The sequence below is a fragment of the Trichomycterus rosablanca genome, chromosome 10 (genome assembly GCF_030014385.1).
Source record: "Trichomycterus rosablanca isolate fTriRos1 chromosome 10, fTriRos1.hap1, whole genome shotgun sequence".
In the NCBI taxonomy this organism is placed as follows: domain Eukaryota; kingdom Metazoa; phylum Chordata; class Actinopteri; order Siluriformes; family Trichomycteridae; genus Trichomycterus; species Trichomycterus rosablanca.
Genome location: NC_085997.1, coordinates 22,387,215 through 22,401,058, shown reverse-complemented (window position 1 = coordinate 22,401,058; position 13,844 = coordinate 22,387,215). Strand labels below are relative to the sequence as shown.

Genomic DNA, 13,844 nt, shown 5'->3' with positions numbered 1-13,844 from the left:
ATATAAACAGTAAAATTCTACAGTAATGAACGCAGCTCTGCTACTACCGCCTCGTGAAACGCTCGCATTGCAGACATTACACTTCACTGTTGGACTTGTTTCACTTTCCAATTTAAAGTATTTCCACACAGCGGACATGCTGACGTAAAACAAAGGATTGGGCTTAGGATCGGCCCTAGTAAAGCCGATACCGATCAGTTGAAAAATGCCTTCTTTGAGATCGGATCGGGACATCCCTAGATATAAATAATTAGAAGTATGTGGTTTGAAGCAGAATCCTAGACATGCAAAAAAATAGGTTGGAATATTTACATTTTGAAGAACACAGTGTGCATGTGTGTGTTGGCCGTACAGAAAGTTCATTTCTACGCACAGCTGAATATGTTATGAATATGTTTACATGTTAATAAGTTAATAAGGGTTTTTTTTCCTTTCAGTTGTTCCCATATTAGGGGTCACCACAGCAGATCATTCTGGTCCACCTATCTGATCAGCTGGATGCGCTTTCTGGCACGACACTTCTATTTTGTCTTGGGACCAGCACTAAAAGTGCACTGACAAGTGCATCTACCAATGGCTAGATTGACTCTGTACATCTATCTACTGTTTTGATAAGTATTTGGTAAACATTGTTGCTTTGGCACCCAGGTGGTGTAGCGAGATATTCCGCTTGCACACCAGCACAGCGTTTCTGAATTCCTCGGTTCGAAACTCGGTGTTGCCACCGGTCAGCTGGGCGCCATCTAGCGAGCATAACTGGCAGTGCCTGCAGCAGATACTAATTGGCCACCATATCTGCAGGGTGGGGGCCGGACTATGTGTGTGTGGGTGGGTCTTCATACGCTGAGTAAAGGACCCTGATTGGCAAAAAAGATGCCTGTGCAGAAAGCAGGGGCGAGAAGAGGAGGGCTGTACACGTGTCGGATGAGGCGTGTACAGCGACGTGCTCTCCTCAGATGCAATCTGGTATCTCTCAGCAGCGGAAGACAAAACTGAGTGCACTAAATCGGAAGGAAAATAGGGAGAAAATGCGTATATATATATATATATATATATATATATATATATATATATATATATATATATACAGTGGGGGAAATAAGTATTTTATCCCCTGCTGATTTTGTAAGTTTACCCCCTTACAAAGACTTGAACAGTCTATAATTTTTATGGAAGGTTTATTTTAACAGAGAGAGACAGAATATCAACAAAAAATCCAGAAAAAAAACATTAAATAAAAGTTATAAATTAATTTGTATTTAATTAAGGGAAATAAGTATTTGATCCCCTACCAACCAGCATTCTTCCATTTTCGAATTATCGCAGCAACAGTGGTCTCTTTCTCACCAAGCTTCTTGCTGATGGTCTTGTAGCCCATTCCAGCCTTGTGCAGGTCTACAATCTTGTCCCTGACGTCCTTTGATAGCTCTTTGGTCTTGCCCATGGTGGTCGAGAGATTTGAACGGAAGAAACTGATTCTGTGACAGGAGTCTTTTATACAGGGACAGGACTAATTTGTGTGCCTCATGGGCACATAACCGGTCTGTGGGGGTCAGAATTCTTGCTGGTTGGTACGGGATCAAATACTTATTTCCCTTAATTAAATACAAATTAATTTATAACTTTTATTTAATGTTTTTTTTTCTGGATTTTTTGTTGATATTCTGTCTCTCTCTGTTAAAATAAACCTTCCATAAAAATCAGACTGTTCAAGTCTTTGTAAGGGGGTAAACTTACAAAATCAGCAGGGGATCAAATACTTATTTTCCCCACTGTATATATATATACTGTATATATAGTTGCTTTAAAAATAAATCCTTTTGCAGTTCTCCAAGTTCTGATCCTGACCTGATGTGAGAATAGAGATCTCAGAGCTCAGCCTACCGCTCCGTTACAAGGTTATACGCTATTTATAATTTTAAAAGCAAGAAATTCACCATATAAATGTTTACACCAGCTAAAACAGCATGGCATAAAACACACTCCTAAATTACTTCTACTCTAAGCAATCAAATAATGAGACAGCCTTATCTGAACTTAGTCACATCTGTACCCAATTACTAACCTTTAGGGAAACAAGGTCATGTGACTAAAAGGAAACATGACTTCAGTTAGTGGGAACCATGTTACAGCTGCTATTTTTATGACTTCACATAAACATCAGCTGGGTTGGTACTGAAATGATGACCGTATTCACAGTTTCAGTGTTTTCATTTTTCAATCTGTGTATCAGGTTACTCTGCCTTACAATTTCTTAGGATATGACCTGTCTCTTCATATTTAAGACTGTTAAGGATATTAAGTGAGGCTATTAATGGACTATGACTAGGCCTTCACTACATCCACCCTGTTTCTGCCTCACATTTCCAACCTCATTCATAATTTACACTTTTATGCATTTTCCTTGTGCTTAGCCTGTTTACTCAGTGACTGGGTTCTGTCACAAAAGGCAAGTTAATCAGTATTTTAAGGTATCTTTACCTATGGAGTTCTTAACTGATAAAAGCATCACATGGTCATTAGTCGACTAGAGATGCACACTATCAAAAAAGTAAAGATGCAGTACTAGAGACCAGTGCTGGATTTATAGAAAAATAAAACCACCAAATAACAATGATTAGGGTCCACTTGTGGAAAAAAAATACAACTGATAACCATGTAGTCAACATAATGTAACATTACAGTCCTTGTAAGAGTGAGCTCTTTCCTGATCACTATAATCCATCTTAATCACACAGAAACTCAATACACTGTTTGATGGGCGTGAGTCAGTCAGTAGACTAAATACAAAAGTAGCTATCATTTCTGGCAAGGAGTGTAAAGTGCCTGCATACTTACACTTTCAGGTAAAATTCAAATATTAACGCACACCTGTAAGGTATTTCTGTCAATAAATGACTGCTATGTGTATTTGTAAAAAAAAAAAATCTTGAACAACTTTATTGTGGATTTCCTGAAAATCAGCAGGTCTAGGGATATCAATGATTAACCAGTTAACCGACAAATATGTCACTGTTTGAATAATGTTGTTGGTAAAAACATTTTTCAATTAAGAAGACAGCAACTGTCTGTACAAAGTAATAACGTCAATTTGAAACAGGCCCGGATCCACCTCTAGAGTGCATGGGCCAGCTTAACTTCCAACTGCATTTAAAGATTCAACCCAACCCAACCCAAAAAAAAACAACTGATGTGGATATTTTGCATCATGCTCCAGTATAAAAAGTAAAGCTCTTAAAAGCTTATCATCTTATAATAACTCACTTATGTTGTCAGAAAATAACTGATACAGTAATCCCTCGCTATATCGCGCTTCGACTTTTGCGGCTTCACTCTATTGCAGATTTTATATGCAAGCATGTATAAATATAAATCGCGGATTCTTCGCTGGTTCGCGGATTTCTGCAGACAAGGGGTGTGTTCGAAAAGCTAGGGAGCTCTCTACATAGACGCATTTCACGTCATCCTGTGCGCTTCCGATAAGGAAGCTGTTCCAAATCCTTCAACATTTCAACGTTATTTTCACTCAAAAACGAGTGAGCATCTGACGCTGCCTTAGTGATCAAGGCAATCCCAGAATTCATTGCGGGTCGGGTGCTCTTCTCTCACAGAAAAATAAACATGGCTAACGGTGCGGACAAACGAATGGAGTTCTTTTCAAACGTAAATAAAATATTACTGATTTTTAACTTGTATAAACTTGTACCGAGTGTTTTTATTTGCAAGTTTGGGCTTGTCAGGAAATGTAACCGTAATCGGTACATGAAGGGAGATGCTATAATTGACATGTTAGCGTGCTGTGCTACCTCAATCCAATGGTTTTAATGACAATATGCTAAATGCTAAACCCGATGGAATCGGGTTATGAAAATAACCATATAAACACATGGTTTTTACTTCGCGGATTTTCACCTTTCGTGGGGGGTTCTGGAACGCAACCCCCGCGATCGAGGAGGGATTACTGTATTGCCCTTCAGCTCCATAGCTACTGATTTATGAGTAGGTGTTCATTTGTAGGTGTTGTTTGTATGATAATCTAATATACACCGGTCAGCCATAACATTAAAACCACCTCCTTGTTTCTACACTCACTGTCCATGTTATCGGCTCCACTTACCAGAAAGAAGCACTTTGTAGTTCCACATTTACTGACTGTAGTCCATCTGTTTCTCTGCATGCTTTATTAAACCCCTTTCATGCTGTTCTTTTATGTTCAGGACTCTCCCAGGACCACTACAGAGCAGGTATTATTTGGGTGGTGGATCATGCTCAGCACTGCAGTGACACTGACATGGTGGTGGTGTGTTAGTGTGTGTTGTGCTGGTATGAGTGGATAAGACACAGCAGCGCTGATGAAGTTTTTAAACACCTCACTGTCACTGCTGGACTAAGAATAGTCCACCAACCAAAAATATCCAGCCAACAGCACCCTTTGGGCAGCGTCCTGTGACCACTGATGAAAGTCTAGAAGATGACCAACTCGAACAGCAGCAATAGATGAGCGATCGTCTTTGACTTTACATCTACAAGGTGTACCAACTAGGTAAGTGTGTCTAATTGAGTGGACAGTGAGTGGACATGGTATTTAAAAACTCCAGCAGCGCAGCTGTGTCTGATCCACTCATACCAGCACAACACACACTAACACACCACCACCATGTCAGTGTCACTGCAGTGCTGAGAATGATCCACCACCTAAATAATACCTACTCTGTGGTGGTCTTATGTGGGGTCCTGACCATTGAAGAACAGCATGAAAGGGGGCTAACAAAGCATGCAGAGAAACAGATGGACAACAGTCAGTAATTGTAGAACTACAAAGTGCTTCTATATGGTAAGTGGAGCTGATAAAATGGACAATGTGTGTGAAAACAAGGAGCTGGTTTTAATGTTATGGCTGATCAGTGTATGTACAAACAATGCAATGTAAAGAAACCTACTTTGCACAGTTCCCACAGTTTTTTAGCAGTTGCTAATTAACTTGCTCTAAAATCACCACATTATTTTATTAACCTGCTTTGTATATTGTCCATTACTTGCCGTTTGTTGGAAAGCACAACTTACAGTGGGGCCAAAAAGTATTTAGTCAGCCACTGATTGTGCAAGTTCTCCTACTTAGAAAGATGAGAGAGGTCTGTAATTTTCATCATAGGTACACTTCAACTATGAGAGACAAAATGAGAAAAAAATAATCCAGGAAATCACATTGTAGGATTTTTAAAGAATTTATTTGTAAATTATGGTGGAAAATAAGTATTTGGTCACCCACAAACAAGCAAGATTTCTGGCTTTCACAGACCTGTAACTTCTTCTTTAAGAAGCTCTTCTGTCCTCCACTCGTTACCTGTATTAATGGCACCTGTTTGACATCGTTATCTGTATAAAAGACACCTGTCCACAGCCTCAAACAGTCAGACTCCAAACTCAACCATGGCCAACACCAAAGAGCTGTCGAAGGACACCAGGAAGAAAATTGTAGACCTGCACCAGGCTGGGAAGAGTGAATCTACAATAGGCAAGCAGGTTGGTGTGAATAAATCAACTGTGGGAGCAATTGTAAGAAAATGGAAGACATACAAGACCATTGATAATCTCCCTCGATCCCGTGGGGTCAAAATGATCATGAGAACGTTGAGCAATATATCCCAGAACTACACGGAGAGACCTGATGAATGACCTGCAGAGAGCTGGGACCAAAGTAACAAAGGCTACCATCAGTAACACACTACGCCGAGAGGGACTCAAATCCTGCAGTGCCAGGCGTGTCCCCCTGCTTAAGCCAGTACATGTCCAGGCCCGTCTGAAGTTTGCCAGAGAGCATATGGATGAACCAGAAGAGGATTGGGAGAATATCATGTGGTCAGATGAAACCAAAATGGAACTTTTTGGTAAAAACTCAACTCGTCGTGTTTGGAGGAAGAAGAATGCTGAGTAAACACCATACCTACTGTGAAGCATGGGGGTGGAAACATCATGCTTTGGGGCTGTTTTTCTGCAAAGGGGACAGGACGACTGATCCGTGTTAAGGGAAGAATGAACAGGGCCATGTATCGTGAGATTTTAAGCCAAAACCTCCTTCCATCAGTGAGAGCATTGAAGATGGAACGTGGCTGGGTCTTCCAGCATGACAATGATCCCAAACACACCGCTCGGGCAACGAAGGAGTGGCTCCGTAAAAAGCATTTCAAGGTCCTGGAGTGGCCTAGCCAGTCTCCAGACCTCAACCCCATAGAAAATTTGTGGAGTCCGTGTTGCCCAGCGACAGCCCCAAAACATCACTGCTCTAGAGGAGATCTGCATGGAGGAATGGGCCAAAATACCAGCTACAGTGTGTGCAAACCTGGTGAAGACTTACAGGAAACGTTTGACCTCAGTCATTGCCAACAAAGGTTATGTTACAAAGTATTGAGTTGAACTTTTGTTATTGACCAAATACTTATTTTCCACCATAATTTACAAATAAATTCTTAAAAAATCCTACAATGTGATTTCCTGGATTTTGTTTTTCTCATTTTGTCTCTCATAGTTGAAGTGTACCTATGATGAAAATTACAGACCTCTCTCATCTTTCTAAGTAGGAGAACCTGCACAATCAGTGGCTGACTAAATACTTTTTGGCCCCACTGTAGTTCTTACTAATAATTCTCTTTGCTGTTGGTAAAACATCACATCATAGCTGAAAAAACTAACTGAAACAGAATACTAACGTACAGATTGATGTTCGGTAAAATAACAAGTTCACAATAGTAACACCTCTATGTACTTGTTATACACTTTTTTTGTACCCTACTGAGAACTTTATAGAACTTTGTTAGAATGCAGTCTTGGTGTGAGACAGTGATCTTTCCTCACACATGCTCTGTTGCAGAAACCCAAAAAGTGTGATTACCTGGGCAGGAATCCAGGTAATTTATTCAGATAACATTACTGAAATACGGCTTTATCAGATTAAGACAATCAGAGTATGCTGCTTACATGAGTGTTTGAATTTTAAATCGGACTGCTCCCAGGACCTGTTCTAATCAGATTATTGGTGTGCATGCACTGACGTCCATGCTCCAGCAGCTTCTCATGGCTTCGAAATTTCTTGTCAGCATAAAATGATTTGGTTTTGTTCCCAGCCTTGGCAAGAGACCACCGTTTCATGAACTTTTTAAAAACAATCCATCAGGGCTTGTGGTAGCTAAATGGTTGGGGTTCAATCGATCAGAAGGTGGAGGGTTCGAATACCAATCCTGCCAAGCAACCATTGCTTGGCCCTCTTGAACAAGATCCCCTCATGCAAAGAAAATAATTTTATCATGCAATACACCTGCATATGTATATATGACAAACGTCATGTCACAAATGTAACATTATAGAATTCTACATTATAGAATCCTACATTATAGAATCCTACATTATAGAATCCTACATCAGCTCCACTGTGGCTGGCAGGATAATGTGGTGAGGACTGCTCAATGTATCACTGGTACACAGCTCCCTACCATCGGAGACCTTCACCACCAGCGCTGTGTGCGCAGAACATACAGCATTATCAGGGACCCCTACCACCCCAGCCACACACTGTACAACCTTCTGCCATCTGGTAAGAGATACAGGAGCATACGTGCCAGGACCAGTCGGCTCAAAAACAGTTATTTTTTTCCCACCTCAATGACTTTACTGAAAACCACACTACAACGCTAACACCACCAGCACCCTGGACTACACACTGGACCTATTATTTATTATTTATCATTTGCACCTGCACTTTACACAACTGTCATACATACAGTATATATGTATAGTTATAGTTATTTAGCAGTGTCTGTAAATAGTTATAGTTAGTTGTATAGTTATTATTTACACATTTTCTATTATCATTATAATACATACCTAACTAATCTTTTATTATTATTACTATTATTATTATAATACACTGCCTGGCCAAAAAAAAGGTCACACACTTTAATATTTCGTTGGACCTCCTTTAGCTTTGATTACGGCACACATTCGCTGTGGCATCGTTTCCACAAGCTTCTGCAATGTCACAACATTTATTTCTGTCCAGAGTTGCATTAATTTTTCCCCAAGATCTTGTATTGATGATGGGAGATTTGGACCACTGAGCAAAGTCTTCTCCAGCACATTCCAAAGATTCTCAATGGGGTTCAGATCTGGACTCTGTGGTGGCCAATCCATGTGTGAAAATGATGTCTCATGCTCCCTGAAGCACTCTTTCACAATTTGAGCCCGATGAATCCTGGCATTGTCATCTTGGAATATGCCCGTGCCATCAGGGAAGAAAAAATCCATTGATGGAATAACCTGGTCGTTCAGTATATTCAGTTAGTCAGCTGACCTCATTCTTTGGGCACATAACGTTGCTGAATGTAGACCTGACTAACTGCAGCAACCCCAGATCATAGTACTGCCCCCACAGGCTTGTACGGTAGGCACTAGGATGGGTGCATCACTTCAGCCACCTCTCTTCTTACCCTGATGCACCCATCACTCTGGAACAGGGTAAATCTGGACTCATCAGACCACATGACCTTCTTCCATTGCTCCAGAGTCCAATCTTTATGCTCCCTAGCAAATTGAAGCCATTTTTGCTGGTTAGCCTCACTGACAAGTGGTTTTCTTAAGGCTACACAGCTGTTTAGTCCCAATCCCTTGAGTTCCCATCACATTGTGAGTGTGGAAATGCTCTTACTTTCACTATTAAACATATCCCTGAGTTCTACTGTAGTTTTTCTACCATTTGATTTCACCAAACGTTTAAGTGATCGCCGATCACGATCATTCAAGATTTTTTTCGACCACATTCCTTCCTCGAAGATGATGTTTCCCCACTGTCCTTCCACTTTTAAATAATGCGTTGGACAGTTCTTAACCTGATTTTAGTAGTTTCAGCAATCTCCTTAGATGTTTTCTCTGCTTGATGCATGCCAATAATTTGACCCTTCTGAAACAGATTAACATCTTTTCCACGACCACAGGATGTGTCTTTCGACATGGTTGTTTACCAAATGAGAAGCTACTCACTGCATCAGTTAGGGTTAAATAACTTGTTGCCAGCTGAAACAATCACCCATGCAGTTATTATCCAATGGGAGGCTCTTACCTATTTGCTTAGTTAAATCCAGGTGGTGACCTTTTTTTTTTGGCCAATCCCATTTTTATTCATATGCTTATTATTATTATTGCTATTATGTAATTTGTACATATATATAATTCCATATATGTAAATAGCTATAGTTATAACTATATATTAATAATAGTCATAGATATACAAGTTTATTGATATTCTTTTTTTTTTTTTTCTGCACAATGCTACTATTTGCACTTCTGGTAGATGCTACCTGCTTTCCGTTGCCTTATACCTGTACTGAGCAATGACAATAGAGTTGAATCTATCTATCTATGATCTACTGCAACAAATAAATAATCCAAATAAATAATGTAAGATTTTTTTTATGCAGAACTCGATTAGTAAATATCTTGTTCAGACAAAGAACTATGTGTTTCAGTCAGTCACAAAAAAGAACAGTTGCAGAAAGCATCAAAATCCCCAGAGTGCCATGACATAGGTCACCTACAATTGTATTTAGCACACGTCATTGGTTACAAGGGTTCTATAGTCTTCTAAAAAAGGCTTCCATTACCTTTACTTTTTCATTAATGGCTTGTTCTGACAACATAATTAAGGGGTCACTCTGTTTATGCTTTGGGTATATTAACCTCAACAGTCTTTATAAGCACATTTTAAATAAATGTTGAAAACGTTTGGATAAGCTGTTTGGCCAGTCAAGTCCCTATTGAAAAGAAGTTATTAAAAGCTGACAGCTTACTCAGACCTTGTTGACAGTAATAAAGATACTGACATAATTCAGAACTGAACATGAATAAACTCTGGTACTGGTTCATTTGCTGTATTATAGATCATTATAGGTCAGCTTAAAAATAAATAGCAAATAAAGTATTTTGTTTTCTCTTTAACTTATTATATATTTAATATTAATTTTATGTAATTATTTTAAAGTAGATCACACTAGACATTTTACCAAAAACAGTGCAGGCTGTTGACTGGTCCAATGCATTCATCACAGGATATAAGCAGCGTATTTAAAAGACTCAAGCCCATCTGCATTGTCATTTATGGTTGGCAGAGGGGGCACGGAGGTGCAACTGGTTGACATGACAGTTCGTCTTAACTGACTGTCACTTGTGCCTCATTGAGTGTTAATTCGCTCAAGGAGGAAGTGTTTTTGTTTATCTTGGCCGCCTTGCTAATCCATTGCAGTCCCCAGTTTGTTCTGAGTTTCCTTTTATCTCTTTTTCCAATAACTTTGTTGTTACAGCCGCTTGTATTTGTGCAGCAAACCATTTGTATTTGTGCACTTTCTATTTTCTAGCCACTTTATCCGTTGCAGCTTGTTAGAACTGAATGTTCTTTTTTTCCTTTAATTTATTACTTTGTTAGTTTCAGTTATTTTGGCCACCTGTTACTTTCCTTTTACCCTTTTGTTTGTGGCTTTGTGTTACAGACTTGTTTTACCTTGGTTGAGCATCCAGCAGACTGAGTTTATTTTCAATTCTTGCAGGTGCGAGGCTACACCTGGCAACCCGCCCTGTTACAAGACAACAACAACCGCACTAGGACAAAATAAAAATCATCCTGTTTTTGCTACTGCTGTTGTTTAAACTTCTCATGGTAAATTTGCTCTGAGCATCTCAGGGTGAATGCTGTCATAGCTGTACCTAGGGGTGGGTTTATAAAATCGATTTTTCGATTCGAATCGATCTTTATTTGAACGATCCGATATCGATTCATATAAACGCGAGATCGATCTTTTAAATACGCCCCTTTTTACGGTGCACACGGAAATCTGTTACCCCCTTTAATTTCGCGTGACCAGCCAGTGTTTTTTCATGCAACGAGATCTGACCTGCACATCAGTTTAGCATGGCAGAAGCTCAAGTTATGACCACTACACAACTTTTTGCACAGATTTTCGCTCGGCGACGGGTCGGTGCTGGATTCGGGAGGAACTCGGTGTTCGCTCTGCGATCAAAACTCGGCTCTCAATCAATGTGAGAAACAGTGAGGGGAAACACAGGGGAGAGGTTGTAAACAGGTGGTGGAGCGCAATATAGTTTCTATCAGAATACATCAGCACACGCGAGTTTTACAGTATTTCTGACCTGATCGTTCTCTACAAAACAAAATATTTATTAACCTCCAACTCACTACAGAACGATCCATGCTGCTCGTGTTGCCAAATCCACTCAGATTCATTTATTTCATCAGCGCACAAACTTTCATCTCTCGCTACTTGTTGATGTGCATGTTTGGACGTGGTATCATTAAACCTTTCATCACTTCTCACGTGTGTTTTCGTGACAAAACGTAGTTTTGGAGAGCAGAGAAGCTCGCCTGTGATTCCCCCTGGTGATAGATGGTGTAGTGTAAAACCCCCCATCGCCGATCAGTCGTGTAGTGTGAACATTACAGCGACCAGGTGTTAATCAGAGTGTCGTGTAGTGTAAACTTGGCATAAGCTGTTCAACAGCCAGGTGTATGTTTACATTACATTTACAATGTTGTAGCGTGTCAGACATATCAAATAATAATAAAAAATGAATGTTACTGTTTTCTGTTTTGGATTAATTATTTATGTAAACAAAATACACAAATATTTTTAATAATGAGTGTTCTTTGTACAATTATCACATTCGTTCTCTGAACATCTGTACATATTTAAACAAAACCTGTTAATGTAACTCAAATATGCCTAAATGTGTTGAATCGAATCGAAAATCGAAGATCGAATCAAATCGGGACCTTGTGAATTGGAATCGAATCGATCCAGGAAATTAGTGGCGATACCCAGCCCTAGCTGTACCCTCAGCAAACTCCACCAATTTTATGAGTAAGTACCCTTGCACGTTAGGTATTGTAGAGGTAGCTTTGGATTTTTGTGTGTACCATATTGTACACATGTTTAGTACAAAGCAGTACATTTGTAGTTACTTTTTATCATAATCAATACAAAGCAATCCAAATGAACTGCTACCGATAGATATACAGATTGACAACACCCATTTATAGCAAATGCAATGTTGCATTTGCTATAAACTAGCAAATGCAACATTGATGTCACATCTAAGGACAGAACTAAAAACACATTATTGCCCCTGACAATTTTGTCAAAATGAATACAGTGAGAAAATTTAAGGTAATTTTTAATGCAGTTACCAATGAATTGACCTAAATCACAAAACAAACCGGAGCACCCAAAGGGGTTTTCTCCCACAGTCCAAAGACATGCAAGTGAGGTGATTTGGAGACACTAAATTGTCCAAGACTGTGTTTGATATAACCTTGTGAACTGATGAATCTTGTGTAATGAGTAACTACCGTGTCTGTCATGAATGTAACCAAAAGTGTAAAACATGATGTTAAAATCCTAATAAACAAACAAACAAACAAAACAAACCAGCTAATCACAGGCTGGTAGAGCTCAGTTTACTATTGTAAACATGTTTTCAAAAAACTGCAATTTTAGCAGTCAAAAAGTTCACAAAATGCTTATTTAAAAACACTAATCTCTAATAGAGTAGTGCAATAAAAAGGCATTCATGCCATCACAGCCTGTGACAGTGTAATTGTTGTGTAGTCAAATAGAGCATAACTGGTCCTCCTTTCTGATTGGGATAAATGGCAAACTGGCAAATAGATCAGAATTACAGTAGACCCTTGAGTTATGAACCGTTTACCATATGAACATTTTGGGTTACGAACGATCTTTTTTAACTTAACGTACAAACAAATTTCGGATTACGAACAGAAATTCGCGAAACACATGATGTCACGAAAAAGTTTTTCTCTACAGGTCCTTCTCAAAAAATTAGCATATTGTGATAAAGTTCATTATTTTCCATAATGTAATGATAAAAATTAAACTTTCATATATTTTAGATTCATTGCACACCAACTGAAATATTTCAGGTCTTTTATTGTTTTAATACTGATGATTTTGGCATACAGCTCATGAAAACCCAAAATTCCTATCTCAAAAAATTAGCATATCATGAAAAGGTTCTCTAAACGAGCTATTAACCTAATCATCTGAATCAACGAATTAACTCTAAACACCTGCAAAAGATTCCTGAGGCTTTTAAAAACTCCCAGCCTGGTTCATTACTCAAAACTGCAATCATGGGTAAGACTGCCGACCTGACTGCTGTCCAGAAGGCCATCATTGACACCCTCAAGCAAGAGGGTAAGACACAGAAAGAAATTTCTGAACGAATAGGCTGTTCCCAGAGTGCTGTATCAAGGCACCTCAGTGGGAAGTCTGTGTGAAGGAAAAAGTGTGGCAGAAAACGCTGCACAACGAGAAGAGGTGACCGGACCCTGAGGAAGATTGTGGAGAAGGGCCGATTCCAGACCTTGGGGGACCTGCGGAAGCAGTGGACTGAGTCTGGAGTAGAAACATCCAGAGCCACCGTGCACAGGCGTGTGCAGAAAATGGGCTACAGGTGCCGCATTCCCCAGGTCAAGCCACTTTTGAACCAGAAACAGCGGCAGAAGCGCCTGACCTGGGCTACAGAGAAGCAGCACTGGACTGTTGGACTGGTCCAAAGTACTGTTTTCGGAAATCAAGGTGCCAGAGTCTGGAGGAAGACTGGGGAGAAGGAAATGCCAAAATGCCTGAAGTCCAGTGTCAAGTACCCACAGTCAGTGATGGTCTGGGGTGCCATGTCAGCTGCTGGTGTTGGTCCACTGTGTTTTATCAAGGGCAGGGTCAATGCAGCTAGCTATCAGGAGATTTTGGAGCACTTCATGCTTCCAT

At 39.7% G+C, this 13,844-nt stretch overlaps 1 protein-coding gene across 1 annotated transcript in view; it reads right to left on the bottom strand.

The window, feature by feature from the left end:
• znf438 (zinc finger protein 438) overlaps nt 1-13,844 on the bottom strand; it is a 90,864-nt gene that overhangs the window by 69,536 nt on the left and 7,484 nt on the right. The window lies entirely within an intron of this gene.